This window comes from Passer montanus, unplaced genomic scaffold, assembly GCF_014805655.1.
Source record: "Passer montanus isolate IOZ18808 unplaced genomic scaffold, ASM1480565v1 scaffold9, whole genome shotgun sequence".
NCBI lineage: Eukaryota > Metazoa > Chordata > Aves > Passeriformes > Passeridae > Passer > Passer montanus.
Genome location: NW_024374367.1, coordinates 14,573,236 through 14,589,498, shown reverse-complemented (window position 1 = coordinate 14,589,498; position 16,263 = coordinate 14,573,236). Strand labels below are relative to the sequence as shown.

Sequence of the window (16,263 nt, the reverse complement as noted above, 5' to 3'; positions counted from 1 at the left end):
TTAGATGTGCTGATTTATTTTTGCCTTTGATACAAAGGAGAACTGCATTCAAAAAATAGAGATATAAAAAGGGCTAAATAAAATAAAATAAAAAGAAAAACAAAGGAAAATATGAAAAGTCCCTTTAAGAAAGGAATGAGAAGAATCCTCAGGATTTCATGTACAGATGAAGTGTTTCCAGGAATGGACATGACAGACACGAGTATTTATGAAAACAGGTGAGACAAGGTCAAAGAGCCACTCCAGTGATCACACTGGAATTAAGACACAGCACATTTAAAACAAGACAGAAAATCACCATCATTAACTTTGTGACCTGTCTGACACAAAAAAGTTATTGATACAAAGGGCAGGATGATTAGGAGAATGATTAGGTATTTCAAGTGCTAATAATGATACTTTTCCAAGGCAGAAGAATTTATAAGGGCTATTGATCTTTTCATGTTTCAGGATGGAAGTCAACATGGAAGTGCTTGGGAAAAAGGGAAAATAAAATAAAATAATAAAAAAAATTAAAAATAAAAGAATTAAAAATAAAATAAATAAAAAATAAAATAAAATAAAATAAAATAAAATAAAATAAAATAAAATAAAATAAAATAAAATAAAATAAAATAAAATAAAATAAAATAATTAAGGGACAATTTGCCCCTTAATTGTGATGAGGGTTCAGGGGAGGAGGGAGGAATGTTTGGGGCTTTTCCCAGGGTGTTGAGACATGTGGTATTGGTTACTAACAGAGAGAGGATTCCAACTTAATTGGATCTTTAATCGGATTGAATAGGGTAATTCCTACCTCTCTGCATTCCTAATGGATGCCACAATGGCGAAGTTAAATGCTGAAGGGCTGCTCTGATTTGAGAGCAGCTTCCAGGGGATCCTGGGGCAAAAACAATTATTGGGGTGTCCACTGAGAAAGAAAATGATCATCAAGGTCGACATCTGCCAACAGGATTTTGGAATAATTACTGCCCACTCAGCCAGTTCTTACAGGTAGGACACACATCCTTTGCTTTGTGTTTTTTTTTTCCCCAATAAATCAGTTTATTCCCATAGCAGACTATGGCCATACCCAGCCCAATTCCACACTCTGGTACTCAGTGTGAAATATCCATGGCCATCCAAGGCAGAAACAGAGCTGCAGATAATTGGAGTTCTAATTTATCCCAAAGAGTTGATGGTTTTGTTATCTAGAGAGAAAGAAAACATGCTCTTATTTCCACTGAAAAGATCCTGAAATAGTGACTCTCTTCCAGTGCAAAAACAATGCAGGGAATGTTGCTAAACAAAGGTGACACCTTTGGGATGGAGTTGTAAAACAACAGGATTATGTGAGTGATTTCCCTGGACATAACCATGATAGAATATTCTCTGCTATGGAGGTAAAGAAGAGTTTTGGAAATTTTTCTGGAAAAGTGATTTCCAGTCCTGGCTGAAGAGCTCCCATGATAGCAAAATTACTGACAATCTTTAGGCATCTGTTTCACTTCCCTTATAGCTGAAGATCCACAGGGAAAAGATCAACAAAGTCACCTGGAGCAGGGTCATGATGAACCACTGCACTGCCACACAGAAAATACACAATGTTAGGCGTAAATTAATGATTATCTCATTATTAGGCACTCCAAGCAGTTGTAATATAGTTATGTTTCTTGGAAAAAAGAAGTCTCAATCACTGCTCTGGTGAAACAACTTCAGAGAACAAACATAGAAAGAGAACACATGAAAAATCCTGAGACCACTGACATTTCCCTGTGGGATTTCCTTGGTGCCTTCAGTTTCAGCTTTCATATTTCCCAGGCTCTGCACTGCACTGGTGTGTGACTCTGAACCCCACACACAGTGTCAGCAGCTCTCCTCCCAGCTCAGTTACACAGAACAATCCTTTTCCAGAACCAAGGACACCACTGCAGCTTCAGCCCAAAAAGTGCAAACAACAGGGAATGGACGGGAGCAACCTGGGAGGGTGGGACTGCATCACCTGGAGCTGGAACTGGACAATGAACCCAACATGGAAATGGACCAGAACTGATAAAAGTGTGAGAACTCGTGACTCAGAGTCCACCTTGGGTGGAACCACAGCCAGGCTCTTGTCCTGCCCAAGGTGAATCCTACTTTATTCCTTTAACTCTGTTCCAGGCAACCTCTCCAGGCATCATCCTGAAAATTTGGTTCAGTAGCACAAATATATAACAAAGGTAACACCTTTGGGATGGAGTTGTAAAGAAATCCCTACTTTATTCCTTTAACTCTGTTCCAGGCAACCTCTCCAGGCATCATCCTGAAAATCTGGTTCAGTAGCACAAATATAAAGTTCATAATTTCCTCTAACTCTTGTGTGTGTGAGACACTGGTGGCAGCAAAGTGGGGGGCACACAGGAGACCCCAGGGACACCTCGGTGTTGGAATGGGACATCACAGCAATGCCCAGGGACACAGGATGTGCCCTTGGCTCCGGGGGAGGGTGGCACAGCCTTGGTGGGACCCCACCCTCGGGTCCATCCCTGCTCTTGGCAGCACCATCCTCTCCCCCAGCACCACAACTCTGCCAAAAGCCCAGGCCACAAATAGGAGGTTTCTTTATCATCATTAGCAAAGCCCAGAATCCAAAATTGCTGTTTTGACTGGGAGACAGATGACTCCAGCTCTGCCAACACCCAAGGTCTCCCAATGCCAAAACTCACTTTGCTCACACATATGCTGCAATACTCGAAACAGAAGCTCTGAAACTCCTTTCTTTGTCCTTTCAGTGCTTCTATTCCTCCTTTTTGTGCTTCCCATGCAAGTTCCTCCCTTTTCTTCCTTCTTCCTCGACTGCCCTTCCAATGCTCACACATTTTAAGGCCTTTGCACCTTTCTGTACAGCACATTCTGTTGTGTTTGTCCCTATCCTCTGCAAAACATATCCAGCAACTCATGTTTGATTGTGTCACACGAGGTATCCAGTCTCCATCTGAACACATCACAGTTCATTACAGTGGTTAATCACAGATTAAAAAAAAATAAAAAAGTCTTTAATGTCTAATTTAAAATGGTCTGGCTCCAGCTTGCAGCTATTGGGTCTGATTTTTCTTTTCTCTTCTTGATTAAAAAGCTGGATATGCTTTCCCCATGAAAATACTTGTCCCTGTAATCAAATCCCCTCTCAATCCTCTTTTTGATGAGCTAAGCAGATTGAGCTCTAAATCTCTCACTGCAGGGAATTTCCTCCACTCTTCAAATCAATATTGTGGTTATTTCCTTGACTCTCCAGGTTTGTAAACCCTTTCTTTCAGTTGTTGACACCACAACTGACCCTGGCTTTCCAGCCCTCTCATGGACTCAGATAAAATCCCTGTGAAAGGATCCTATTTGTCCTTCAGCCTGCTGGGCTGCCCCTGAATCCCTGGAGAGCCCAAGGCCAGGCTGGACAGGGCTGGGAGCAGCCTGGGACAGTGGAAGGTGTCCCTGCCATGGCAGGGTGGCACTGGGTGGGATTTAAGGTCCTTTCCAGCCCAAACCATTCCACGATTCTGTGAAACAAGATTGCTGCCAGTTCCACACACCAGCTTTGCTGGGATTGTTTGGTTTTAACTGAGGTTTCACAGCATACCACACCTAACAGCAGAAAACCCTGACACAAACCTCAGTTATCCTCATTTATCAAACCTGTAACTCCTCCCTTTCCATAGAAGCCTTAATTATCTCTATTCTTTATTTTAATTCATTCCTCTATCAACTTTTCGATTATTTTTCTGGGACTGGTGCCAAGCTCTCCAGACAATCATCTCTGACCCCTTCTCCTGTATTCCTGCAGAGAATACACAGGATAATGGAGCCAAAACCACTTTGCCAACCTTGTATGGCCCAGTCTTTCCCAAAGATCATAACCAAGACTTGTCCCAACAGATGTTGTCTCACCTCTCCCTCCACACCACTCCTGCCCACCCATCCCAGTTCAGCTGTCACCCAGGCACAGAGATGCCAAATCCATGGGCTGAGAACAGCACACACCAAAAAGCCATCACCAGAGCCTGCTCAGGAAAACTCTTTCAGAAGCTTCAGTGCCCTTCTTCAGCAAAAATTTGTAAATGTTATAAAATTTCATAGTATTTTATTTGTAGGAGAATTCAGCTTTGACCCATCTATGTATTTCAGCAGAAACTGGAGTGATAGGATTCAAATTGAAGGAGTAATGGGTTCAGACTGAAAAGAGGGGAAATTTAGGTGAGATATCAGGAATAAATTGTTTTCTGTGAGGGTGGAAACAGCTGCCCAGCATCTGCCCCATCCCTGGAAATGCCCAAGGAGAGGTTGGACAGGGCTTGGCTGCAACAAGATGATCTTTAAGGTCCCTTCTGCCCCAAACCCCTTTGGAATTCTGTATGACATCAGCTGAGTGAGAAGTTTGTTTCCCAGGAATTCCCTCCCCCCAGGAGCACGTTTAGCACCAGAGATTGATTGAACTTTCAAGTGGCAGCCCCGTGCTGGGTGATCCTAAGTGGGCTGGACAGGCTCTCCTCTCCAAGGTGTGCTGCAAACCGCGGGATTAGCGGCTCAGGCAGCGCCCGGAATCGCGCCTGTCCTACATCATTTACCTGGGCTGAAATTACAGTTCAATTACTGGAGTAATATCTCATTCAGGCAGAACAAAGAAAGGGAAAGTATGCAAATGAGGGAATTTAAATTCACTTAATTTAAAGGCTGAAAATTTTTAAGGGCATGTTCCCTCTCTGGGGACATTTGGGTTCAGGGATTATAAAACACATGAAGCTATAAATGGTTAAATGGATTGTCATTGCCTGAGCATCCAAACTTTGCATACATTATTCTTTTCAGTGAGTGCATTATGTAATTAGCAGGGAAAATACACAACATTCCTGACTATATCCTATCCAGGGATAAAAAATTTGGTCTGACCACCCATTTCAGGGAGCTTTGTGCACAGACAAGCTCAGCATACATTTTGGAGGATCACAGTGGAAAAGGTTTGTAGGGAGAATACTGCTTATCTGCTGAATGCAAAGATTATTCCAATTTTTTTTTTTTTCTTCGTGGTACACATGATAAGATTGTGAATAACCCTCCAGGTTTGTTGCCTGTTGTGGTTTTCATGGTTGTTTTTTCTTGAATGAACACTGAGGCATAATTTAATGCACCCAAGATGAAATTTTCCTCTTGCTATGCAGCTGGAATTCTGTGAGGTTTCACTGCACAGGGATGTCTGACAGGGGGAATGGCTGACAGGGAAAATGTGCTGCTCTGGCAGGATAATGAGGTACAATGCTCCAAAAGGCAGCATCCTGCTCCCGGGGAAGGAGACGGCAGAAATTTCCTTTTCTTTAGGGGCTGCATCGCCAAATAATTATTACAAAAAAGATAAAGAGGGACTACTTACAAGGGCATGTAGTGACAGAACAAGGGGGAATGGATTCAAACTGAAACAGCAGCTTTAGATGGGATATTGGGAAGGAATTCCTCCCTGGGAGGGTGGGCAGGCCCTGGCACAGGGTGCCCAGAGCAGCTGTGGCTGCCCCTGGATCCCTGGCAGTGCCCAAGGCCAGGCTGGACAGGGCTTGGAGCAGCCTGGGATGGGGGAAGGTGTCCCTGCCATGGCAAGGGGGAGGCAGGAGATGATCCTTAATGTCCCTCCCACCCCAGACCACTCTGTGATTACTTTCTGGTGCCACCACACTGGCTGCACTTCACCTTTAGTAAAGCTTTGCTCTGTAACACGCCTCAAAAAGCTCCTTTCCAGCAATTCCCTGGATATAATATGAACCTGGAAAGGCAAGCCAGAGCCTCTCCCAGCAGGTGGGCACTGTCTGGACAGGAATTAGCCAAAAATCAGGGTGAGCAGAACCCTGGGCTGAGCTCTGCACACTGACAGCAGGGAGGCTGCAATTCCACAGGCTCAGCAGAGATCATAAAAATCCCAGATTTAGGTGGAAGCCTAAGTCCAGCCTCACGCAGTCAGTAACAGAAAGGTGCATTTGTCATGCAGGTGGTAAACCCTGAGCAATTACTGTGGATTTCAGTGCTAACCCTGTCAGTTTAATGGAGCAGGTATGGCTTAGCTCTGTACAGCTGGGACAGCCCTTTAATCACTGCTCCTCCTTACCACCACTGTTGTCATTTGTGTGGCCCAGAGAACAGGAATATTCAGGGCTGTTTGCTGGGCATTTGTTCCCAGTCAAAGCAGGAGACACTTGAGAGGAGGCAGAGACACAGAGCTCCCAACTCTGCTGCCTGCAGAGCCCACGTGGATGGTGGATTCTCCAAAATCCCAGATGGCACAAGCCAGGGTAACTCAATCACCCTGAGCTGAAGCAGCCTCATTTGTATCAGTCAAGGACTTATTCAGTACATTACACCATTACACCTCCTCCTCAAACTGGTTAGGCTGTAAATGAGATTTTCATCACTCCTGGGACAAAAAGCTGACTCTGCTGAGGTCACTGGGAGTTTGAGCATCCATTTCAGTGGCGCCATGACTTCACCAGTGCTGGGCAATATCCAGCCTGGAAGTCACCATGGATTATCCCAAAAATATGTTAAATAAAATCGGCCACTAGAACTGGAAGATAGCAGTACTTCAGTTCTGTGCCATTTTCTTCTGCCCAGATGCAACAAAAGGAATGTTTATCTCAAAGGAATGGGGATGGTAATGACCAATATCACTGCAGGTTTGACCAATGCCTTGGAAGAACTCAAAGCAAAACTGAATACAGCTTATTCCTGTAAAACTGAGTAATTAAAAAAAAATAATCAGACAGGACCTCCTCTGACTTACAACAGAAATCCTCTAAAATCTGTCCTCTCAATGAAGTTTTACTGGAACAAAGTCATTGGTGGAGTGATATGAAAGTGAAAAATAGAACACTGGGCCCTTATTCAGTAAAGCACTTGAGCAATATCCCAATTTTTAGTAATAAGTTCAACTGAACTCAGCAAACAGATTGTGGTTTGGAGTATTTTTCTTATGAAGAAGTAAAATTAACAAAATTAGACAAGCCATGGATGCAAGTGTACATACAGACCTGGATCAACCAACACAAACTGCCCAGAGGGAAGGATTTTAGTGATGGACAGACAGACCTACAAGATCAACCTTGGGAAAAACATGTGTCTGCTTCCAAACCTACAATCTCTTCTTATTAACCATTCTCTGATTTAAGTAAAATGCAAAAATAATGGTAAATAACTGTAAAAATGCATGTGTTAAAAAAACATCAAACCCCATTGAGTTAATCAGTCCTTTAGCTGAAAGCATTGTTGGGGATTTTTCTAGCAGAAAAAAAAAATAAAAAAATCTGCCCCCCAAGAATAATGTTCCTTTCCCTATCAGCAGAGCAATCTTCCATCAGGACTGATTTTATTTGAAGCACTGGGGGTGCACACTGGCATTTTTTCCTCAGACATTGTTCCAGGTTTCCATCGGGTTTAATGCTGGAACAGCACGTGACAGGACGGAGCGCTGCATTTTTCAAATCTCCTTTAAAGCTGTGGGAAGGCTCTCCTTAAAGGCAGCCCTCTCTCCTTTCAAGTGCCATACAAGCACAGCAGGCAGCATTCAAAGCCACCTCTTCTGTGTCAGCCAGCAGGGAAGGCTGACAGGGAATTGCTCGTGTCACACTCCAAAAGTCACCAAAGCAGACACACACTGGAAGGTGGATGGGCCCAATTCTGCCTTTTTTTTTTTTTTCAGATTTCTGCCTTTCCCATTCATTCCAGCCAGGATGCTGCTCTGAATAGTGACTTAAACCTTGCAGAGTCATCCCTTGGGCCTCCCAAAAAACGGAGAGCTTGAAATGAGATATCTGAAAGTACCAAAATCATCGAGCTAAGCTGTACTGGGAGGTCAGAGGGCTTTGGCTCACTGCAATGTTTAGAGTTCTTTGGGGCTGCAGCCTCGTGCTCTCACTGCTTGCCTTGTTTGTAGTTACACTTTGTATTCTCCAGGAGGGCACAGAGACTCCCCAGCCATCAGAGCCCCTTCGTGTGGGCTCATCCCACCTTTAAATCCCTCTCAGAAGGAGAAATGAACAGCCCAGGTGCTGCCTTTGATGCTCTCAGGAGGAGGAAGAGGAGGAGGCAGCAAGTGCAGCAGCAGCATCACCAGGCAGGGACAGTGACACAGGGCCAGGCTGGGGACCACGAGCCCTCCCAGAGCAAGGCAGAGACCCCTTGGTGCTGCTCTGAGGATAAATCCCATGGCAGGTGTCACCTCCCACAGCTCCCTGGCTGCAGACACCGGGAGGATCCAGCAGGGACACTGGCAGCTCTGGCTCTGGCACAGGGACAGCCTGAGCTCACCTGTCTGGAGCTTGGCTGGGGCTCTCTCAGCCAGCCTGGGAAGCAGCTGGTGCAAATCTCCTCCAAAGCTGCTCTCTCACAGAAACAGCCCTGCCCAGGCTCCACCACTGGCTCAGGCTAGCACCCAGACATCTCAGTTCTGTGCCACAGAACGGGAGCAATGGTGGGGATGGATCCAAGCAGGCTCATCCCTGTCCCCCCCCCACTCCTCTTCACCCTCCCTTAACCTGAATCACACCCTCACCACACCTCTGATTTAACTCTTGCCTGCTGCAAGAGAGAAAAAGCAAACTAAAGGAGAAAACCACATAAAGTTGGTCCTTTTCTTCATAAATGGAGAAAAAGAGAGGACTAGCAAAAGAAAATAGAAGAGAAGCCCTAATGAAGAAAGCAACATAATTTTTTGTCCTTCATACATGGAACAGGAAATCACTGCACTGAAAACCACAAGCTAGTTAAGCTGTATCAATAAACACTACTTTTAATGATAAACTGTTCTCCATCTGCATTATTTTTGATCTTCACACGACCAGGTGCAATGAAGGAAGAAGGGAACATCTGCTAGGGAGTGCTGAAACCCCAGAAAATAACATCAGCACAGCCATCACTCACTGTGTGCTTCGTGCAGGGTGCCTGGACATGCTGGGAGGAGAAACCTGAGGCACCAAACATCACCAAGCACCTTCATCTGTTTATCATGGAGAGGCAATCACTAATCAGCATCTGGGAATGCAAATGCACTTACACAAGTCAATGAACAAAACAGAAGAGAGTAGCTAGGGGAAAAAAAGAAGCTAAATGTAACAACCTTGAGTTTTGAGCACTGACTTTGTTACACAGAAACAACAGGGGAAAAAACAACCCACACCAAAGTCAGCCAAGATCACAGGTCTTCACCTAAGCTCTTCACCTGAGCCTGTCTGAGCCTAGAAGGGCAATTAACTACAAGCACACAGATTATGAATTATAACAATCTTAGCCTAGGAACAGTGACAACGAGCTGGAATTTGGTTCAGTGTGGTCTCAGCAGTTCCTGTGGGCACTGCCACAACCCCCTCCTGCCCCACAGAGAGTCAATTATATTCAATACAATATTATACAATACTCAAGTTCTACAAAGAGAAGTACCTGGATTCCTTTTTCTCATCCCGAGGGAAGAAATCTCCACTGCTATTTGAGCAGCATGAGTGCCATGACACCCTGCAGTTCTCCCAGCCCCAGCAGCCTTTTCCTAGGCACGCTTTCAGCAGGATGAGGGTTTGTCTGTATGAGCACAGAGCAGAGCTCACAAGGGTGGAGATAAGCAGAGCAAAAGGGTGCTGGGAGCCCCAGGTCCACCCACACACACTGCAAAGCTCTGCTCCAGCTCAGGCCAGGGATGAAAAGCCCATCAGCAGCTGAAGGGCACAGAGGGAGCTCCTGGAATATCCTGGCTCAGGCTCAGCCCAAACTCCCCTGGGGGTTCCCTGGCCCTGTAACCCCAACAGAAGCACAGAGAATGGGGATGGGATGATGCAGGATTCCCTCCCATGGTCCAGCACACATGGAGCCAGAGGGAACAAAAAAGAGCCCATTGACCAAAATATAATTCATTGAAGCCCATGGGTAGATAATCACAATAACATCGATCTTCCTTCTGCTCTTCGAGTTATTCCTCTACCCAAAAAGATCTGCTAAGGACCCAGGGTCTGCTGTGAGGAGCAGCCAGCAGAGCTCCCCAGCCCTGTGGGCCAGGGGATAGTTCAGACCACAATCAAACCACACATTCCAGGTTTATTTCAAAGTGGAGCTCAGGGGAACCCCACAGACCTTGCAGGATCTCACAGGATCCCCTCATGAGAGCCTGAGGGGAACCGTTCAAACAGCACCTGGTGGTGTTTATTCATTTCTTTGATAAAACTTGTCCCACTAATGATTTTTAGAAGTCTAACCAAGAAAGGACAATTAAAACTTGTTATAAAACACTGAGCACACCACCACCAGAATATGGTAACAAGATTCCTGCTCTGTTTTCATTCCCATGCTGCTCCCACACCCTGTGCTGGGACATCAATTTTCATTCTCCGTGATTTAGGGCTATTATAGGGTGGCCTTTGTGCTAGCAAAGAACCCATGATCTGTAACAAAACTGAATTTCTACTTTACTGGACAAATATACCAAAAGAAATCGTGGCATCTTGGTGGGTTGCTAAGCAACCAAGAGCTCCAGTGTCACTTGTTTGTGATCAATTCAAGTCATTCATGGACTCTGAAGCACCAGCTCAGGAATTCCAACAAAATCTGTGCCTTGGGAAAGCCAGGGGGACTTCCTGACACACAATAACACTTTCTTTCCTCGAAGATAAACTTTGTAGATGTTCTTTTGATCTGTGTGATATGTTAATCCATTATTCTTAACATACTGCTAATGGGAAAAGCTATAATTAACTAACTACAGCATTGTAATGCGTGCAAGATAAACTGATCTAATTAGTAGTGTTTAAAGTAGTCCCTGTCCTCTCCCAACGGGGAAAGGAGCAGATCCTTTCTGATCACAGGAGCAACTGTCCCCAACATCGTTTTATGTAAAGAATAAAATCCTCTTTGTTCCATTTTTTTTCCCTCCCAAATAGAAGTGATAAAGTAAATTTTTACTGGCAAACAAGGTGGCCCCAGTCCAAGCCACTCGAGGTACACATGCAAGCTGTGAATAATGTAATCTTTCATTTAAATAAGGCTTATCTGTTGGCTTTCTTGGGTGAAGAAGTGGACTGTTACATTTTCATGCATGAAGTTTAATTACTGAAGTAACTCATACTGAATGCCCACAATAATTGCACTCACTGAGTTAAATGTATATTGCTGAAGTACAGTCTCTTTATTTGAGCCTCATATTCAAGATTCATCCCATCTCTATTTTGATAAAAATCAATAATAAACAGGAAGAGTTTAGAAGCAAATTGGTTTCCAAGCTGTGTGCTGCTTATGGCAAAATTTCAACTTCTTGATTGCTGGCAGGTGTTTTTTTACTGAAGATATTTAATGATAATTTCATATACACTGGGCAGTATTTCTAAAGAAATTACCTTCTGCAAATCTCGGTGTCCTATCCAGTGCATCTTATTTTAATGTCACATGATCTGGACTTGTAGTTCCTCTGCAAGCCAGACTCCACTGACAGCAGATGCTCAGCTTAAATGAGCACCAGAAACTGGTGAGCCAGAATTTCCTAATTTTTAATGACTCATTGAGAGAGAGGGGGCTTCATTTGGCTTGGGATTTTTCGAAACACAATGAAAATGTATTACTTTTAAGCAGGAGAGAAGTGTTAACACAGCAGGAGTTGTGCACTCTGGTGTTTCATATCAGAAGATAAGCAGAGGCACGTGGGAAGCAATGGCCAGAGGAAGGCAAGCACAGCTCCAACGAGGTAACAATTCACGTTCATAAATGGCAAAAAAATACATATTTATTTAAACTACAGCTTTTCACCTCCTCCCCTTTCTAGAGTCATAACATTTATTATTTATTGCTTGTGGAATGAGATTTGGGGGACCTACACAGCACATATCAACTCGGTCACACCAAACCCTTGGCAAGGACACAGAAATGCCACCTGTCACTGCTCTGGAGAAATATTTCAAAACCACATTTCAAGCAAAAGTATTCCCAGGTAGTGCTGAACACCTGTACACAACCCAACAAAACACAGCTCAGTCCCTTCTTACCCCAAAAGAAGCCAAGTATCCCTAAGGATGGAAGCGGCAGATGCAAAGCCCACGTACGTTTGCTTGTGTGACTACAGGAAAACAGAATCTCCTCGGACTGCGTTGCCAAGCTCCCCGATGCTCTCTGATCATGCAACACCAATCGATAACACACAGCCCAGACACCGAGCCCCAGCGATTCCTGCAGCGCAACACGGGCACATCGCTTCCCCAGCGAAAAAAAAATAAAAATAAAAAAACAACCGGGGGACTTCGGGAATTATCTAGGAACTGCAGCAAAACCACCCTAAATCCTCTCCAAGACCATTTGGGAAACAGAAACAAGTGCTGGCCAAGATGCAGGACATCCGGGCTCGCAAACTCGAGCCCACCTAGAGCAACACGGGACTGACCTGCCAACCCCCAGCCCAGCGCCCCCGGCCCATGGCTCTGTCCCCTGGACCCTCTGCGCTGTCCCCTGACTCATGGCTCTGTCCCCTGGCCCGTGGCTCCGTCCCCCAGCCCATGGCTCTGTCCTCTGGACCGTGACTCCATCCTGTCCCCTGTTTGTGTCCCCCAGCCCATGGCTCCATCCCCCGGCTCCGCGGGGCTCCGCACCCCCGAAACTTCCCCCGGGCAGCGGCTCCTCCGCCCGGGGACCCGAGTGCGGGGAGAAGGGGCCGGAGCGGCTCCCCGGGACCCCCCGAGCCCCCTGCTTGCCCCGGGACCCCCGCTCGCCCCCGGGCCGGGATGAGCCCGGCTCCGCTGCCCGATCGCTCTGCAGGGCGCCGCCGCTGCGGGACCAGGTGCGGCGCCGGCAGCAGGAAAACCAGTTTCCAAATCAGAGCGACAATAATTAAAGAGCGCTTCGGGAGGCAGGCAGGGCGAGCCCCGCGGCCGGACGCCCCCGGAGCCCTGCCCGCTGCCCCCGCCGTACCTTGAGCCCGGGCGGGCGGAGGGTCCCGGTCCCGGTCCCGGTCCCGGCGGCGGCTCCGCAGCCCCGTCCCGGCGCTCCGAATTAATCGCTCCACCCCAAAAAAAAAAGGGGGAGGTAAGGGGGGAGGGAAGGAGGGGGAGCGGAAAAACCCAACGCAACCACCCCAAAGCCAGCCCCGCTCCACACCCACGAGGAGGGAGAGGGTCCCTCCGTGACTGGCATCGCTATCTCCTCCGGCGGAGCTTGCAGGGAGCCATGGCAACGAGCCCCGGCGATCCCCACAGCCTCCCCCGGGGCACAGCCACCCCCTTCCCCGGCTCCGGCCCCGCTCCGGGTCCCACCTGCCCGATCCGGATCCCCTCGGCCGGAGCCGGCTGCCGGCGGCGCCTCCGCCCCGCTGCTCCGGGCGGCACCTGCGGATGCAGGGAGGGAGGAGAGGAGCGAGCGAGGGGAGCCCTGCCCGCCCCCAGCCCGGGGGGGCCGTCCCGCAGCCGGGCAGGTGCCGGGGAGGGACCCCGGGGCCTGGCCAGCCCAGAACCGGGGCGGGAGGAGGAGAACGGAACGGAGGGCGCTGCCCCCGGCGGGACCCGGGATGCTCTCGCTCCGCCGAAATGCAGGCAAGGAGGAGCGAGGCGCTGCCGGGGAAGGGACGGTCCCCGCCTGGTCTCACCCCTCTCTCGCGTGGAGAATTGTCGCTGCTTTTCAGAGGAAAGGATGAAGATTAAGAAAACCGCAACTGGGTTTAGCCCTTCCCCACTCCCCCCTCTCCCTTAACTAAACCCTCATACACCCAAGCATCCCAGCGCCAAACCTCTGAAAACCCTATTTTCCTCGGCTTTAAAAAAAAAAAAAAAAAAAAAATTTGGGTTTTTTTTTGGCAAATGCCCTCCCTGTGTGCTGTACCTGACCACAGACCCAGCTCAGGTTCACGAGTGCGCTTGAGCGCCCGGACTCTGCCTGGGCGCTTCATTCCCCGAGCCCTGCGTGGAATGGGCTAAATATTTAAGTGATCGGTAAAAACAGTCGTCACAAACGTGCCAGTCATTGTCTTAAGCACTCCATCCCCAGAGATGGGGAAGGCCAGACGTAATCATTTCCACGAGGGCTCGGACTCCTCAGACGTTTCCGTCTCGCTGCTGACCTTTGGGGGCTTTGCTTTTCTCTGAGCCTTGCCTAATGCAATGAACAATAATCACAAAGTAGCATTCACGGACATTAAACCATAAACCCACCCTACCGAAGCACAGTGGCACTCCGGGGGATTATTAGCATTTGGGTTAAAGATTTTTGGGACAGTGGCAATTGGAATTTGTGGCCAACTGTTGTTTATTTCCTGCAGATTTAAGTAGGTGAGCTTGCCTTTTGGATAAAGGAGGAGTAAATAATTAAATTTAAGGAAAAGCATTATAAAGATGGCAGTAAAAGAAAAAAAAATATCTGAAAAGTAGAAGGGGAAAGGGCAGAATAGTTTAATATATTTGTTAAGTAAATGCAAAACAGTTCAAACAATGGTAAGTTTGCAGTCATGCAAAGTCAGGCAATTAATAGGTAGGATTTTTATATTCAACTATGCATGAGTGAACCAGCACCAATATAAATGCATGGAGCAGAGCATGGAAAGCTGCTGAGGAAGCTCTGAAGTTGGGGAGATTTCTGTGTGACAAACACCCAGCCCAGAGCACACCAGAGGACTGGGAATCCTCCCTTTGGACACTCCATCCACGCCAGATCATGAATTGAGTCACTGTTCCGTCTGAAGACAGTGAAATGTTATATTTACAGCACATTGCTTTCCAAAGCAACCAACAGCTAAGCAACAGACCTGTGCCCTGTGAGCGGAAACTTGGGCAATAAATGGACAGGGAGGCAGCTCCAGAGGAATGTCTGAGGGCTGCCCGTGGATTGAAAAGCCTTCTGACCCCATACCTAGGAGCCAGCAGAGATTGACTCCAATCCAGAGGTTTGGAGATTCCCTCGAGCCTTGTCAATAATTGGAAATGCCGAGGGTGGGAAGCTGCTTGTCTGGGAGCAGAGATAAGAGAGCTGGGAGAGCCAGGGAGAGCTGGCATTGCCCCTGCTGCCATTGCCGGGAGGATGAAAAGTGGAGCCAGTGACTCTCAGCCTGGCTGAGAGAATTTTGGACTTTCTGTGCTGACAGGCACTGACCCCCAAGAGAACACTGCATTGACCTGAGGTGTGGAGAAGGCTTCCAAAATTCCTTGATAGCACTGGGATTACAGGTGTGGAGTTTGAATAGAAGTGTGTTATATCACATGGTAGAAAACTTAGAGTTAAAGGTTTTAGAATGTAGTAATATATATAAAGCAAGATGGAGGTTTTAGGGTGGAGGCTGGTCCTTCTTCTTCACCTTCTTCTTCATGCATTTTGGTGATATTTTGTAATTGGACAGAAAAGTCTACATTGTGGGACATGGGTGATTAGTTATCGAGTTAAAAGTAAAAATAATTTAAGGTGTCATTTCTTAATTGGACAGGTTTTCCTTACAAGACCTTTAGAGATAGATACAGGGTCATTTTGTAGCTTGTTAGTGAATTGCCGCAGAGCTCACAGCTTGTGAGACTGTAACATGGATAAGAAACAACACCTGAGTCTGAACAGGACATGGACCTCACCCTGCCCAGCCAGGGCTGAGTTCCACCCAGGATGCCTGGGCAGCACCAGCAGTTTCCAGGCTGATTTTTGCAGGGCTCTGGCAGAAGGAAGAGAGGAAATTCAATGACCTGCAGAGACTGCTTGAGGCAGGGCTGCTGCCAAAGTCAAATTCCCAGCTGCCCATCCCTCCATCCCTGTGCCACAGAAGGAGGGAAGCTGGCCTTGCAGAATGCAGCCACCCCTTAGACCTTCATTTCCCTGCTTGGCTGGCCCAGCTTTTAGATCCTCCCTGTCAATGTGATTTTCCCAAGGTCTTCTCCCATGTTCAGGTTTGAGGCCACAATATGGAAAGCATTAAATGGTTTTAATTTTTCACAAATCATGCACAAAGTTTTTCTTGTGCTAGGAAGTCAGCTGATGGCAAAGCCCAAGGACAGCAGCTTGCCCAGAGCTGCTCCACAGTTGCAAAATAAAATAAAATGTGTTCCTGTTAACAATAATAACATGGCACTAGCTAAATCTATTTGAGAATAGGGTTTGCCTTAAGTAAAGTGTAAATAGACATAATCAATCGTGCCTCACATTTCACTGGGCTATGAAATGGGGCAAATGTCGTGGCACTTAAGTCTGCACCAAACAAAAATAAAGACAGAGAAGCTCAGTGTGGTCCTCTCTGCATCTCACAAAACTGCTCTTTATTTTGGGATTTCCTGCTGAAAATCAAGGGGCCTT

At 46.9% G+C, this 16,263-nt stretch overlaps 1 protein-coding gene across 9 annotated transcripts in view; it reads right to left on the bottom strand.

The window, feature by feature from the left end:
• The window catches only part of CHL1 (cell adhesion molecule L1 like), a 125,730-nt gene extending 112,219 nt beyond the window's left edge, over positions 1 to 13,511 (bottom strand). For 7 of the 9 annotated variants that reach the window (XM_039734330.1, XM_039734331.1, XM_039734327.1 and 4 more), the window contains exons 1-2: positions 13,260 to 13,511; positions 12,919 to 13,006 (exon numbers count right to left, since the gene is read on the bottom strand). The gene's annotated coding sequence lies outside the window, so the exon portion shown is untranslated. Of the gene's footprint in view, positions 1 to 12,002; positions 12,025 to 12,918; positions 13,007 to 13,259 lie in introns of those variants that run through there. The other 2 variants (XM_039734328.1, XM_039734329.1) reach the window with 2 other exon arrangements.
• Positions 13,512 to 16,263: the final 2,752 nt, after the last annotated feature.